This window comes from Myxine glutinosa, chromosome 1, assembly GCF_964187855.1.
Source record: "Myxine glutinosa chromosome 1, kmMyxGlut1.1, whole genome shotgun sequence".
NCBI lineage: Eukaryota > Metazoa > Chordata > Myxini > Myxiniformes > Myxinidae > Myxine > Myxine glutinosa.
In genome coordinates, this window is record NC_136261.1 from 66,270,536 (window position 1) to 66,284,272 (window position 13,737).

Genomic DNA, 13,737 nt, shown 5'->3' on the forward strand with positions numbered 1-13,737 from the left:
CTGCCCCAGAACCTGGGGTCCATCAAGTGGTACTTGGCCGCAGAACAGCGGTCCATAAAGTGGTACATCAACGCAATGCATGCTGGTTCTGGGAATCTCGGGCGCACAATGGCCACCTCACGCACGCTCCCATCGGCACCCAATGGCGCACAGGTCATGTGGGAGACAAAAGAAAGACAATTGAGCGAGGGGTAAGGTCACAAGGGTACACGTCAATAAGGCAATGCAAGGTGAAATGCGTACGGAGGCCGAAGTGAGAAAGCTCGTCCCTACCGTACGTCACCCCCCTGTCACCTACCCTACCCTTGTTCTCACCCCATATGTACAAAAATGTACACATTTACAAATTCGTCACTACTGTCACGTCTTCCCCATATTTCCCCTATACCAAATTCGTCTCCACAATCCCTTTACTTCAAAATTTGCCATCACCAATTCATCATCAATCCTCATAAGGAGGGAGAGATGGAATTACGCACAATGTCACACCCACGTCATGATGCGTCTCACAATCCAAACATTTGCATCATAAAAAATAATCAAAACATGGCATGGTGTGGAGTACCTGTCACCTCAGGTGAGTGGATGCAGATGGTGCGAGGAGATCCTTCATCCTAACTATCCTCTAAATGACTTTAACACACTTTACACTACCCGGGGTCTTTCCCTGCCAATCCATTGGCCAACTTACACGATGGGTTCTAATAACCAATTCCCATTGCCCAACTGTGGTGCTTCTCAATTTGGGGTCTCACTCCCCCGATTCATCTCCCGGTGCTCTAGCACAATTTCTGGGCTGCGACGTGTACCTCTCCCAGCAGGTCTACCCACCTGCACACCTCCACCACTGTAGTTGCCACCCGAGCTTACCTAGCTCCTCACCCTAACCTAACTACCTGGGGACAGCCCCTCTCCTGGCTCTGTCACCCCATGGTGCCCTCTGGCACTGGGCTACCCGGGTCCGTCCTCCGGATCCTCGGGCCCCATCCACAACAACTACTACCGGCTCCCAGAGCCCACCTGCGGCCTCACCTGGCCGACATCCTCACAGTGGTGGAGTGCCCAAACCAACTACACACACTAACAGGCTACACGCCCAGCCATTTCCACAATACCAACGCACCCATCCACATACCATTCTGTCACCCGCACCACAGATGCCAATATCCAACCACAATTTACCTGTACCCTCTACCTAACACTTACACTACCCGCCCCGGGTATCCGTGATGGGGGTCCACTCTTCCCCCATTCACACCTTCGCACCATCCACTCCACTCCACAATTTCCACCATTCTCACTCCACGACCATCCAGTCCAATACTCCAGATATTCCACACTACCATTTATTCCACACAGCCACATACACCTGTTCTTCATTCACCTGTCGTTGCACACCTGTGCAATCATACCTGGTGCCACCTGCACCCTCCTTTCTTCCTGGACCATTTGGTCAACACAACACGCAATCACCACTACTCCCTCATACACTGCTCCATTCACCTGTTCAGTTGCACACCTGTGCAATCACACCTGTTCAATCACACCTATTCAATCCTCACACACACGGCATCATCTCAGCTAACTACTCCCCTCTGAAACTTGCGCTTCCCAGTCGTCCCTTTAAACTATTGCGCTCCCACGTCATTATAATCCACACTAATCTACCTGCGTCCCCACTACAGGTATCAGTCACTAACTAAACTTAACGTCACCTACTGTCATCTTCTAGGGCCCTATCAATATAACCTAACCCACCCGGGCTAGTTTTCACTGCCATACACCCCATAAGCTATTGCTCCTTTGCCCCCATCTGTGAGGGATGGTGGATTTGCCATCCCACCACATCGGGGGTCTCTCTATCAATTTTGCTCGTCCAAATTCCAACCAATTCAAAAATTTTCCATTTACTGCCAATTCTACCCACCTTTCGAAATTTCGTATCAATTCACTATCACTATTACCATCACCCGTCTACTTATTACATCCTCTCGGTGCGCCAATTCACGTCTACAGCCCGGCTTCGTACAGCCGAGCAATGAACGCGAATTCTTTTGTGCCGGCGGCTGGATGCGTCCCGCATTCGGGGCAGGGGCGGGGGCTTACCCGGGCCGAGATCCCACGCACCACCTCGGCGTGGAGCCATCCAATGTCCCGATCTCGACCTGCCGGCACGTCTCAACAAAACGTGGTCGCCATAACGACCCTTCCTATCCAGCTGCCCGCTCCGCCTAGTGGAGCCCGGCCGCGGCCGTTCCACGCGAGGCCCAGCGTGGATCGCGCACGGCGGTCCTTTCGAACCCGCCGTGGCTCGGATCCCCGCTGGTTCTCGCGGCACGCGAAGCCCGGCACGCACCGAGGGCCCGATTCGGCTATAAGTCGCCCTAACCGCTAAACCGGTTACCGTCGACGCTTCACCTGGACGCTTACATGCATACGCTACCCCTTTCTTGCTCATACATGCAGCGGTTCCCATTCTCCTCGTACCTTTCCTTACACGCCTCGGTACACTCATTCCGCTCGCCGACTTGGTCACACACCCGACCACCGAACACTTTGGCACACATTCGCTGGTCGCACACCTCACCAACACACCTCTTCGCGCCCCCTCCTCGGTCACTTCCTCTGTGACAATCACAGGTGTGCTCTCATTCGCACACCCAACCACGTGCCTCACTACCAACTCAAATGTGCCTTCCCACACACGCTCTACCATTCCAGGTGTGCATCCTTCCATTCCAGGTGTACATCCTCGCTCACCTGTCACAACCAACTCACGCTCCGTTTCACTCTCACTACTCTCACCTCCACTCTTGACAACGCACTCTTTCCTCATGCACCTGTCCGTTACACACCTTTCTCGCGCACACTCTCCCGTTACACCGTCTGTAACACTCACCACAGACGTACACTTTCTCGTTACATCCTCTGTAACACTCACCACAGGTGTACACTCTCTCGTTACTTCCTCCGTAACACTCACCACAGGTGTACACTCTCTCGTTACTTCCTCCGTAACACTCACCACAGACGTACACTTTCTCGTTACATCCTCTGTAACACTCACCACAGGTGTACACTCTCTCGTTACTTCCTCCGTAACACTCACCACAGGTGTACACTCTCTCGTTACTTCCTCCGTAACACTCACCACAGACGTACACTTTCTCGTTACATCCTCTGTAACACTCACCACAGGTGTACACTCTCTCGTTACTTCCTCCGTAACACTCACCACAGGTGTACACTCTCTCGTTACTTCCTCCGTAACACTCACCACACCGCGCTTCCATGTACCCCCTCGCACACGCGCTTCGACCAACTCACTCTTGACGGCACACTCTTTCCTCATGCACCCGTCCGTTACACACCTTTCTCGTGCATCCTCTCGCGCACACTTTTTCGTTACTTCCTCCGTAACACTCCCCACACCGCGCTTCCCTGTGCCCCCTCGCACACGCGCTTCGACCAACTCACTCTTGACGGCACACTCATTCCTCGGCGTGCACTTTTTCCTCACACACCCCATGGTCGGACATTCTCGCACACCTCTTTTTTCGCACACCTGACCTGTCACACACTTCACCAACGGCCTTTCACGAACACCCGGATCCAAACCAATCCCCAAGCCGACTGAAGCTTTCCTCACATCATATACATTGCCACTCACCTCCGTACTTCGTCTCCGCACCTCCTTTGCCACGTGCAAACTCTTTATTTGGTTAGTGAGCATCACATCATGATTTGAACACAGACCTTGTACATATTCCATTACCTCCTCCTGGATTTCTCTCTTAGTTTCTGTCCGTCTCTTCTTAATTTCACTCACCTCTTCTTCCACTTCCTCTAGTTTTTGTTTAACCTCTTTTATTTCTCGGTGCGTCCCCTCAAGTTCGTCCTCTAGGGCTACCGTGACCGTCTCTATGTGCATCCTCACCTGCCGGTCCTTTGTCTCCATTATCTCTGTCACCTCGTCCACCCTCATTGTCAGTTCCTCCCGTACCATCTGACATTGCCTCTGCGTCGCTATTAATTCGTTTTTAATTTCTTTTTGTGTCGCCTTTAACCCTCCGAGTACTGCAGTGTTCCTTTGAACCTGCTCCACTAACTTCGTTTGTCCCTCTGTCAGCTGCTCCACCTCCTCCGTCAGATCTTCTATTCCCCCTTGTAACTTTGCCGTATTATTTCTCACCTCTTTCTCCATACGCTTCTCACCTCGCTTTACCTCCTCGCGCAGCCCCGAAACCTCCTCACTTACCCCTCGTCGTATTTCCTCCATCTCTTTTGTAGATGCCACCCTCATCTGTCCCAATTCATCCCTCTGAGCATCCAGTTTGGTTTCTACCCCGATTTTCACCTCCTCTATCTGCTCTCCCATTTGTTTGATTTCCCTGGCAGATTGTTCCCCTATTTCCCGCAATTTGTCCTCCATCCTATTTTCTAACCCCATTAACCCATTTTTCACCCCCTCTAACTGATTCTCCTGGGCAGCCATTCTGTTTTCCACCCCCGTTAACCCATTCTTTACCTCTTTTATCCCGTTGTCTAACCCCTCAAAATTTTTGTCTACCTTCTCACCGGTACCCCTCGCTTCGTCCCTCATTACCCCCAATTGGCCCTCCAATCGCTCACTCTGACCCCTCATTTCCTCCCTCATTTCCTCGCTATTCTGGGCCATAAGGGCCTTCATTTGTATGAAAAAAAGGTCCAAATCTACCAGTGGCGCTACTACGGTCGCGGCAAAATTTGGTGCCGCTTCACCCACGTGCGTGAGGACGCCACTTTGCGCGTCTGATACTTCCGCAACCACATTGCTATTTTTTTCCTCCTCCCTATCCTCCATATACATTTCCCCGAGGTCCTGGGTCGATTCCACCCTGTCTATTTCTCCCACCGACATCCGATCGCCTTGATTGTCCATGGCGCGATCTCAAAATTCGGGTTTTGCTTTATAAAACAAAATAAATTTCGGCAGCTTGTAATTTTGAGCGCGTTAAGCATGCTTCGGGTCCGATTTCGGGTCCGATCTCCCTCCTCGACACCAAATGTTACTGCTATAACACAATTGGTGTTCCAAAATTTGGGCCTAACAAATTTAGGCCCAGGTCCGAATCCAACTCCTGACAACCAAATGTTACAGACGCGGCTTTTAGATGTTATATTGACCGAGCGGTGGTGTATTTAACCGCGTCCGAACAGTTCCTCCCCGATTAAAACCCGATTCCACCCGACGTTGACCAGATCGCCCCACAGATATTCAATCGGGAAATCTCTAAAGCGACCGAAAGAGAATGAAAAAGAAGAAGAAGAAGAATACGGAGGAAGAACAGGTTTTATTATACACACACAAGCAATGGATGGAAGAAGCAGTAACACAGCGAATCCTTAACTTACACTATTCATTTTTACTTAGCCCCAAGACAAACGAGCAGGACAGGACGTTCACACTTACACAGGGGATAATTGCAGGCAGGTAAGGCTTGAGATGGAGGCAAGGTCGGGAGGCCGCCGTTCGCAATTCCTCGCGGTTTTGGCGGGAAACCCTCGTCGTGTATCCGCTGTGGTCGACGGCACGCGCTGGTTCGGCACACCTGCTCCTCTTCTGGGGTGGGGCCGTCTCCCTCCTTTCAGCGCGTCTCTCCAAAGCTGGTCTCCTTGCCGAGTACCTCTCTTCTTTGGCTTGGAGCGTTTCGCATCTCACCGCCTCTCTTTGGTGCAGCCTCTTTGCTCCTCTCCCAGGGTCATCTCCAGCTCATCTCTCAAAGCAGTCCCCTGCAGTCGCTTTTATCACCTCGAGCGAAATCAAGCCGCCGACTCCGAGGGCACGCCTACCGGGTCACTCACCGCGGTGTTGATTGGCTGTTAGGGCTGGTTCACTCCTTTCCTCTTATGACGAGGTGGAGACACGCCTTTCTTCCCCAACCTTACCTCGTGGCCAATGGTGGTTTGAAGAAAACCGGCCAAAATGCGGAAAGCAATTGGCAGGGAGGTTTTGGGGAAATTGGAAGGGCCTACGCTTATTTTGTTTGATACAATGCAAAGTCAATCTAGTGGGAAAACACATACTTAGCCTACATGGAATAAGGAAATACACTATTTAAAAGATATATCGTGACCTGCGTGTATATTTCATGCAATTAACTAGGACGCTGACTGCGACCATTATTTACATTACAGGGTGGTACCGTACGTTTGTAACGTTCACATTGTAACGTTTCCATTGTAACGTTTTCACATTCATTACACTTCCTCCAAAATTGTTACACTTCTCAAAAACCGTTACACTTCTCAAATTCGTTACACACTTCTCAAATTCGTTACACACTTCTCAAAATCGTTACAATATATATATATTGTTGCGTATATGAGATTGGCCTCCATCCATATCCGCTTGTAAATATTCCCCTATTTCCCCAATACTTCCCAACTATCCCCAATCCCCCATTCCCTAGTCCCATTTTCTGTAAACAACACTTTGTAGACCCGACCTTCCCCTATTTCCCCCATTAAATGTCGCATCCAGGTCCACCGCATCTCACGTAGACAACTATAGGACATCTTGCTAGTTATTCTTAGTCTATGTCAGTTAAGGACTCGTTTCCATTAATTCTGACTCTTCGTTGCACCAGAATGTGATTGTATGGCACCGTTAGAAAGTTTAGGACCTCCCAATACCTCCCCGCAGCTCTTCCTCATGGTACAACAACAACAACAACAACAACAGCGGCGGCGGCGGCGTGGGGAGTGTGCGTCCTCACTCCGGCTTGCTTAGCCGCCATTGAACATGTGCTCCGACGGGGTTACCACGCAGGGGCTCGCTGTCAGCTCCTCGTCAAGGGCGGAGCCCGGTAACCCCCCGCACCCAATAGAAGCGGCGGACCGATTCCATCTGGGGCAGAGCCAATGAGCCGAGGGCGTGTCACTCCCCGCTGAGCATGCGCAGGAAGAGGGAGGTGACGTCAGATGCGCCCTCAGCTTGGAGAGAGAAGACGCCACCTCCGAGCGCTGAAATACCTCCCCGCATCTCTGGACCGGACCGTGTTGATTCTGCCCCTGAGCCAAGGTGCACCTTGTGCTATCGACTGCCTGTCCTTCCTTGCCATCAATCCCCGTGTAAGTCAGTCTTGTTCCGTTTGTCTGTGGTTTGTCGGGGATAGATAAGACTGTGTCTAAGTGCCCATCTTTTCTGTGCTTTACCTCTTACCTTGTAATCTACCCCTTTTCTGCATCACCAATTATATCCTCCTCAGGAGGTCTTGAGAACTGTACCCCCTTGTGTCGTTTCATTTATCCCAGCCGTTGTGTCCTTTCCTTCATTGATTTAGCGTAGCGCGATTCGGCCAACGTTCGAGTGGGATCGGGCGGGATCGGGTTCTAATCGGGGAGTAACTGTTCGGACGCGGTAATACACCACCGCTCGGTAAAATAACATCTAAAACCGCGTCTGTAACGATTGGTGTCGGGAAGTGGGATTGGACCCGAAGCGCGCTTCACGCGCTCGAAATTATTAACGGCGAAATTTGATTTTGTTTTACAAAAATAAAAACCCGAATTTTGAAAGTCGCGCTATGGCGGATCAAGACGGCTGGGTTCCGGTAGAGGAGAGTGAGGCAGGGTCGATCCAGGACCAAATTGAGGGACAAGAGGAGAGCGAAGCAGTGAGGGCGGCAGGTTCGCAAAATGGCGCCTCGCACATGGCTGCGGCGGCCGCACCCGCTGCACAAGTGGGAGGGATGGCCCAAATGCAGGCCCTCATGGAGCAATTTATGGCGCAAATGCAGGCGTCCCTCAACCTGCAGAAGGACGATATGAGGGCTAATAGTGAGCAAATGAGGGCTGATAGTGAGCGATTGGGTGAGCGATTGGAGGGCCAAATGGGGGCCAATAGCCAACGGTTAGAACAAAGGATGGGGTCCAATAGCGAGAAATTGAGGGAGGACATGGGGGCCCAGATCGGAGGGTTAGGGAGTAGAATAGAGGGATTAGACAATAGATTAGGGGAAATACAGGAGGGGTTAATGGGGGTAGAAAACAGAATGGCCGTTCAGGAGAATCAAATGGAAGGGATGAAAAAGGGGTTAGAGGGGTTAGAAAACAGTATGGAAGGCAAATTGAGGGACATGAGGGACCAAGCGGAAAGGGAAGTTAAACAAATGGGGCAGCAGATAGAGGGGGTCAGAATGGGGGTAGAAACTAAATTGGATGCTCACAGGGAGGAAATGGAGCAGATGAGGGTGGCATCTGGGCAGGAGATGCAAGTGATGGGAGAAGAGATCAGAAGAGGTGTGAGTGAGGAGGTCGGAGGAGTGCGCGAGGAGGTGAGGCACTGTAAGGAGCGCATGGAGAAGGAGGTGAGAAAGGGGACTGTAAAATTGCAAGGTGGTATAGAGGAGTTGACGCTGGGAGTAGAACAACTGACAGTGGGACAAAAGGAGTTGGGGGAACAGGTAAAGAAGAACACAGCGGTAATAGAGGGTTTAAAATCGACACAGAAGGAGATGAAAAAGGACGTAGGGGTAATTAAAAAAGAGTGTCAGACGGTACATGAGGACCTGATGAGGAAAATGAACAAGGTGGTAGAGGTGATGGAGGTTAAAGAGCCGGAGGTGCGGGAGCACATAGAAAAAAATTAAGTGGAGTTAGAGGAAGAACATAAAGGGGCGCACGAGGAGATGAAGGAGGTGAAGCAGAAATTAGAAGAAGTGGAAGAAGGGGTGAGCGAAATTAAGAAGCGACGGAGAGAGGATAAGAAAGAGATAAAGGAGGAAGTAAAAGAATTGGTCCAAAGTCTGTGTTCGGGTAGTGATGATGTGCTCATTAACCGGATGAGGGATTCGCAGGTGATGGAGGAGAAGCGAAGAGGAAGAGGACCCGGTGTAAGTGGTGACCAATATGGTCGTGCGTATGATGCGCCAGGTGATTTAATGAGCTTGGGGGTCGAGATAGACCCGGATGTTCGGGAGAGGCCAAGAGTGAGGTGTATGGCTGGTCCGGAGGGTATGGAACGAGGGTGCGAGCGAGAGGGTCCGGTGAGGGGAGAGGTGCGAGGTGTGAGTGAGCAAGGTTGTGGTGGTATGGAATGGGTAGCGGGTTGCGGAAGTGTGACCCATGCATCGACACCAACAGGGGTAGTTTTTAGAGGGACAGGGGAGGCACGAGAGCCCCTTGGGGGTAATGTACTGTGGGGGCCCGGCCGGTTCGGCCCCGCGCTGACCCTGCAAGGGGCAACGCACGGGGTCCGGCAGGTGGGCAACGACTCGCATACGAGGTGGTCCCACAAGGTCCCACTCGCGCCGTATGCCGGTGGGTAAGGGTGGCATCCCTGCCACCCTTCCCATGGGGGGCAAATGCGCTATAGATTATGGGGGTGTATGGCAGTGAAAACTAGCCCGGGTGGGTTCGGTTATATTGTTAGGGATCTAGCGAAGATGACATTAGGTAACGTTAAGATTAGTTAGTGACTGATACCTGTAGTGGGGACGCAGGTAGATTAGAGTGGATGATAATGACGAGGGAGCGCAATAGTTTAAAGGGACGACTGGGAAGCGCAAGTTTCAGAGGGGAGTAGTTAGATGAGATGATGCTGTGTGAGAACTGGACAGGTGTGTGGAGCAGTGGGGGAGTAGTGAGTGTGGTGGATCAGCGCGAATGCACTTGGGGGAGAGAAGGGTGCAGGCGGCACCAAGTATGAGAGCACAGGTGTGCAAGTACAGGTGTGTGGAATACATGGACTATTGGAATGAGTGGTGTGGAGAGAGTTGGAGTAAGTGGTACGGAGTGGTGTGCATGGTGCGAAGGTGTGGATGGGGGAAGAGTGGACCCCTTTCACGAGTACCCGGGGCGGGTAGTGTAAGTGTTAGGTAGAGGGTATAGGTAAATTGTGATTGGATATTGGCATTTGTGGTGCGGTTGCAGAATGGTATTGTGGATGGGTGCATTAGTGTGGTGGAAATGGCTGGGCATGTAGCCTGTTAGTGTGTGTAGTTGGTTTGGGCACTCCACCACTGTGAGGATGTCGGCCAGGTGAGGCCGCAGGTGGGCTCTGGGAGCCGTTAGTGTCAGTGGGTGCCTGAGGATCCCGGGTGTGGATCGGGCAGCCCGTGCCAGAGAGGGCACTGAGGGGGTGAGAGTGCGAGAGGGCCTTCCCCAGTTAGTTAGGTTAGGGTGAGGAGCAGGTAAGCTCGGGTGGCAACTACAGTGGTGGAGGTGTGCAGGTGGGTAGACCTGCTGGGAGAGCTACACCTCACAGCCCAGAAATTGTGCGAGAGCACCGAGTGTTGAATCGGGGGAGTGAGACCCCAAATTGAGAAGCACCACAGTTTGGTCAATGGGAATTGGTTTTTTAGAACCCATAGTGTAAGTTGGCCAATGGATTGGCAGGGAAAGACCCCGGGTAATGTAAAGTTGTTAAAGTCATTTAGGAAATAGTTAGGATTGATGAACCCGTCGCACCATACGCAGCCACTTACCTGTGATGATGATGACTCCACACCTGTGTTTCCTTGTTTTGAGTTGCAGGAAATGAGAATTGCTGTTGGATTTGTGAGACGCATCACGACGTGGATGAGACATTGGGGTGATTCCATCTCTCCCTCCTTAGGAGGGACTGATGATGAATTGGTGATGGCAAATTTTGATGAGAGTTGGAAATGGCAAATTTGATTGGTTAGGAGGGAGAGAAGACGAATTTGGTTTATGGGAGGAACGGGGAAGACAGTAGGGACGTTTGTTGATGTGTAAAGTAGATGTTTATGGGTAGTGTTGTGTTTTGTGGATACAGTAAGGGGTAAGGGAGGGGCACTGTAGGTTACCTGGGGGTGGGGGGGGGGGGGCGTACGGTAGGAACGTACCTGTCTCACCTGGTTCCCATGTGCCCCCAGTGTGCATTACCTTATATTGCGTGCACTTTTGCGCCCTTACCACCTTACTCAATTGTCTTCTTTTGTCTCCCACCTCCGAGGATCTGGCTTTGGGGCAGAGAGAGAGGAGAGAGAGGTGCTGGCTCTGCAGTTGTGGGCCTGTACTTTCGCTGCTTGCTGCCTGGATCGATACACCATATGGACCGCAATTTTTGTGGCCGCCCACCATGGACCGCAGTTCTTTTGCGGGCAAGCACCACCCGTTGATGGACCTCTGGGTCAACGTGGCACCTATGCCATACAGGTGAACCACTTATAGTTGGCCCCCTGACGGCCACAATTTAGAAATGGACGCGGTTGGCGCCTTTCTTTATTCCTAAAGAAGCCAGAAGGCCAAGTACACCACATGAAGGCAAGACCAGCGGCAGAACATCGGCCGGCTGCGACACCACCGGTGACTATGAACACTTTATTGGTGCACCGGATGGTGCTGACTGTATGTATGGGGTGGTGCTTTTGGTGCTTGGATGGGGTGCTCTGCACATTATTAAAGGCCGTAGGGCCACAGGGCACTCGTGGGTTGGTGTATCGATGCTGGCATGCGTGCTCTCTCTCTATGCATAACATCTGCATGTGTTCCTCAAAGAACAGGTCCTGGATCGTAGTGTAAATATCAGTCTTGTGTAAATAATGCTCCCTACCGGCTGTATGTTTAGTTTGAGGATTCTTTCCGCGATTCTGTGGGTGTTATTCTGTGGGTGTGTTTCTGTGAGGAGAAGGGTGCAACGTCGCAGGGGGACATATTTACTCATTTGTGAACATCTGTAAAACTGTCGCACTCAGGGTTGAGTTAATAGTAGAGGGAACTACATCTGAGTGCCACACTAAAGTAAGTAAAAATTTATCGGGTCGGGACGCCCCGAGGTAGAGAAGGGTGCAATGTTGCGGATATGAGATTGGCCTCCATCCATATCCGCTTGTAAATATTCCCCTATTTCCCCAATACTTCCCAACTATCCCCAATCCCCCATTCCCTAGTCCCATTTTCTGTAAACAACACTCTGTAGACCCGACCTTCCCCTATTTCCCCCATTAAATGTCGCATCCAGGTCCACCGCATCTCACGTAGACAACTATAGGACATCTTGCTAGTTATTCTTAGTCTATGTCAGTTAAGGACTCGTTTCCATTAATTCTGACTCTTCGTTGCACCAGAATGTGATTGTATGGCACCGTTAGAAAGTTTAGGACCTCCCAATACCTCCCCGCAGCTCTTCCTCATGGTACAACAACAACAACAACAACAGCGGCGGTGGCGTGGGGAGTGTGCATCCTCACTCCGGCTTCGTTAGCCGCCATTGAACATGTCCTCCGACGGGGTTACCACGCAGGGGCTCGCTGTCAGCTCCTCGTCAAGGGCGGAGCCCGGTAACCCCCCGCACCCAATAGAAGCGGCGGACCGATTCCATCTGGGGCAGAGCCAACGAGCCGAGGGCGTGTCACTCCCCGCTGAGCATGCGCAGGAAGAGGGAGGTGACGTCAGATGCGCCCTCAGCTTGGAGAGAGAAGACGCCACCTCCGAGCGCTGAAATACCTCCCCGCATCTCTGGACCGGACCGTGTTGATTCTGCCCCTGAGCCAAGGTGCACCTTGTGCTATCGACTGCCTGTCCTTCCTTGCCATCAATCCCCGTGTAAGTCAGTCTTGTTCCGTTTGTCTGTGGTTTGTCGGGGATAGATAAGACTGTGTCTAAGTGCCCATCTTTTCTGTGCTTTACCTCTTACCTTGTAATCTACCCCTTTTCTGCATCACCAATTATATCCTCCTCCGGAGGTCTTGAGAACTGTACCCCCTTGTGTCGTTTCATTTATCCCAGCCGTTGTGTCCTTTCCTTCATTGATTTAGCGTAGCGCGATTCGGCCAACGTTCGAGTGGGATCGGGCGGGATCGGGTTCTAATCGGGGAGTAACTGTTCGGACGCGGTAATACACCACCGCTCGGTAAAATAACATCTAAAACCGCGTCTGTAACTATATATATATATATATATATATATATATATATATATTATATATATATATATATATATATATATATATATATATATATATATATATATATATATATATATGTATATATATATATGTATATATATATATATGTATATATATATATGTATATATATATATATGTATATATATATATATATATATATATATATATATACACATATACACACACATAAATATATACATATATACATACATATATACATACATACATACAGTATAATATAACTAGAGGACGGGGAAGACCGAGAAAGACTTGGCTAAAGATGGTCGAAGAAGAAATGCGGGCAAGGGGAGATGCAGAAAATAGGGCAAAATGGAGAAGATTGTCATGGGGACCGCAAGGCTAACCCCCGCTCTTGCAGGGATAATGGCCTTAAAATGCTTGTTGTTGTTGGTGTTGTTGGTGTTGTTGTTGTTGTTGTTGTATAAACACACACATACAGTCACGTGAAAAAGTAAGTACACCCCATGTAAAGTTTTGACTTTTTCAACATACAGCTATTTGATCTTAATTTCAACAATATTGAAAGATAAAGGTGATATAATATAACAAATATCATGAAACATTTACATTTTGTAGTCTATTGTATAATTTAAATAAACATAAATGCACATTTCGCATGTGGAAAAAGGAAGTACACCCCGACAATTATCACTCCTTCAAATACCGAAAATTAGAATCAGGTGCACCAGCTCAGGTGCAAATGATTAGAACATCGTTAGAGAGGATCTGGGAGGAACCTGTCTTATTTAAACCTCAGACGTTTAGTTTGGTTTGCTCTTTGTTGTTGAAGTGTGCGGCGTCA

The 13,737-nt window shown here is 50.2% G+C and overlaps 1 protein-coding gene across 1 annotated transcript in view; it reads left to right on the forward strand.

Annotated features, from left to right (window-relative positions):
• Positions 1 to 13,737, forward strand: part of FARSA (phenylalanyl-tRNA synthetase subunit alpha) — a 157,720-nt gene that overhangs the window by 17,564 nt on the left and 126,419 nt on the right. The gene's annotated exons all lie outside the window — the stretch shown is intronic.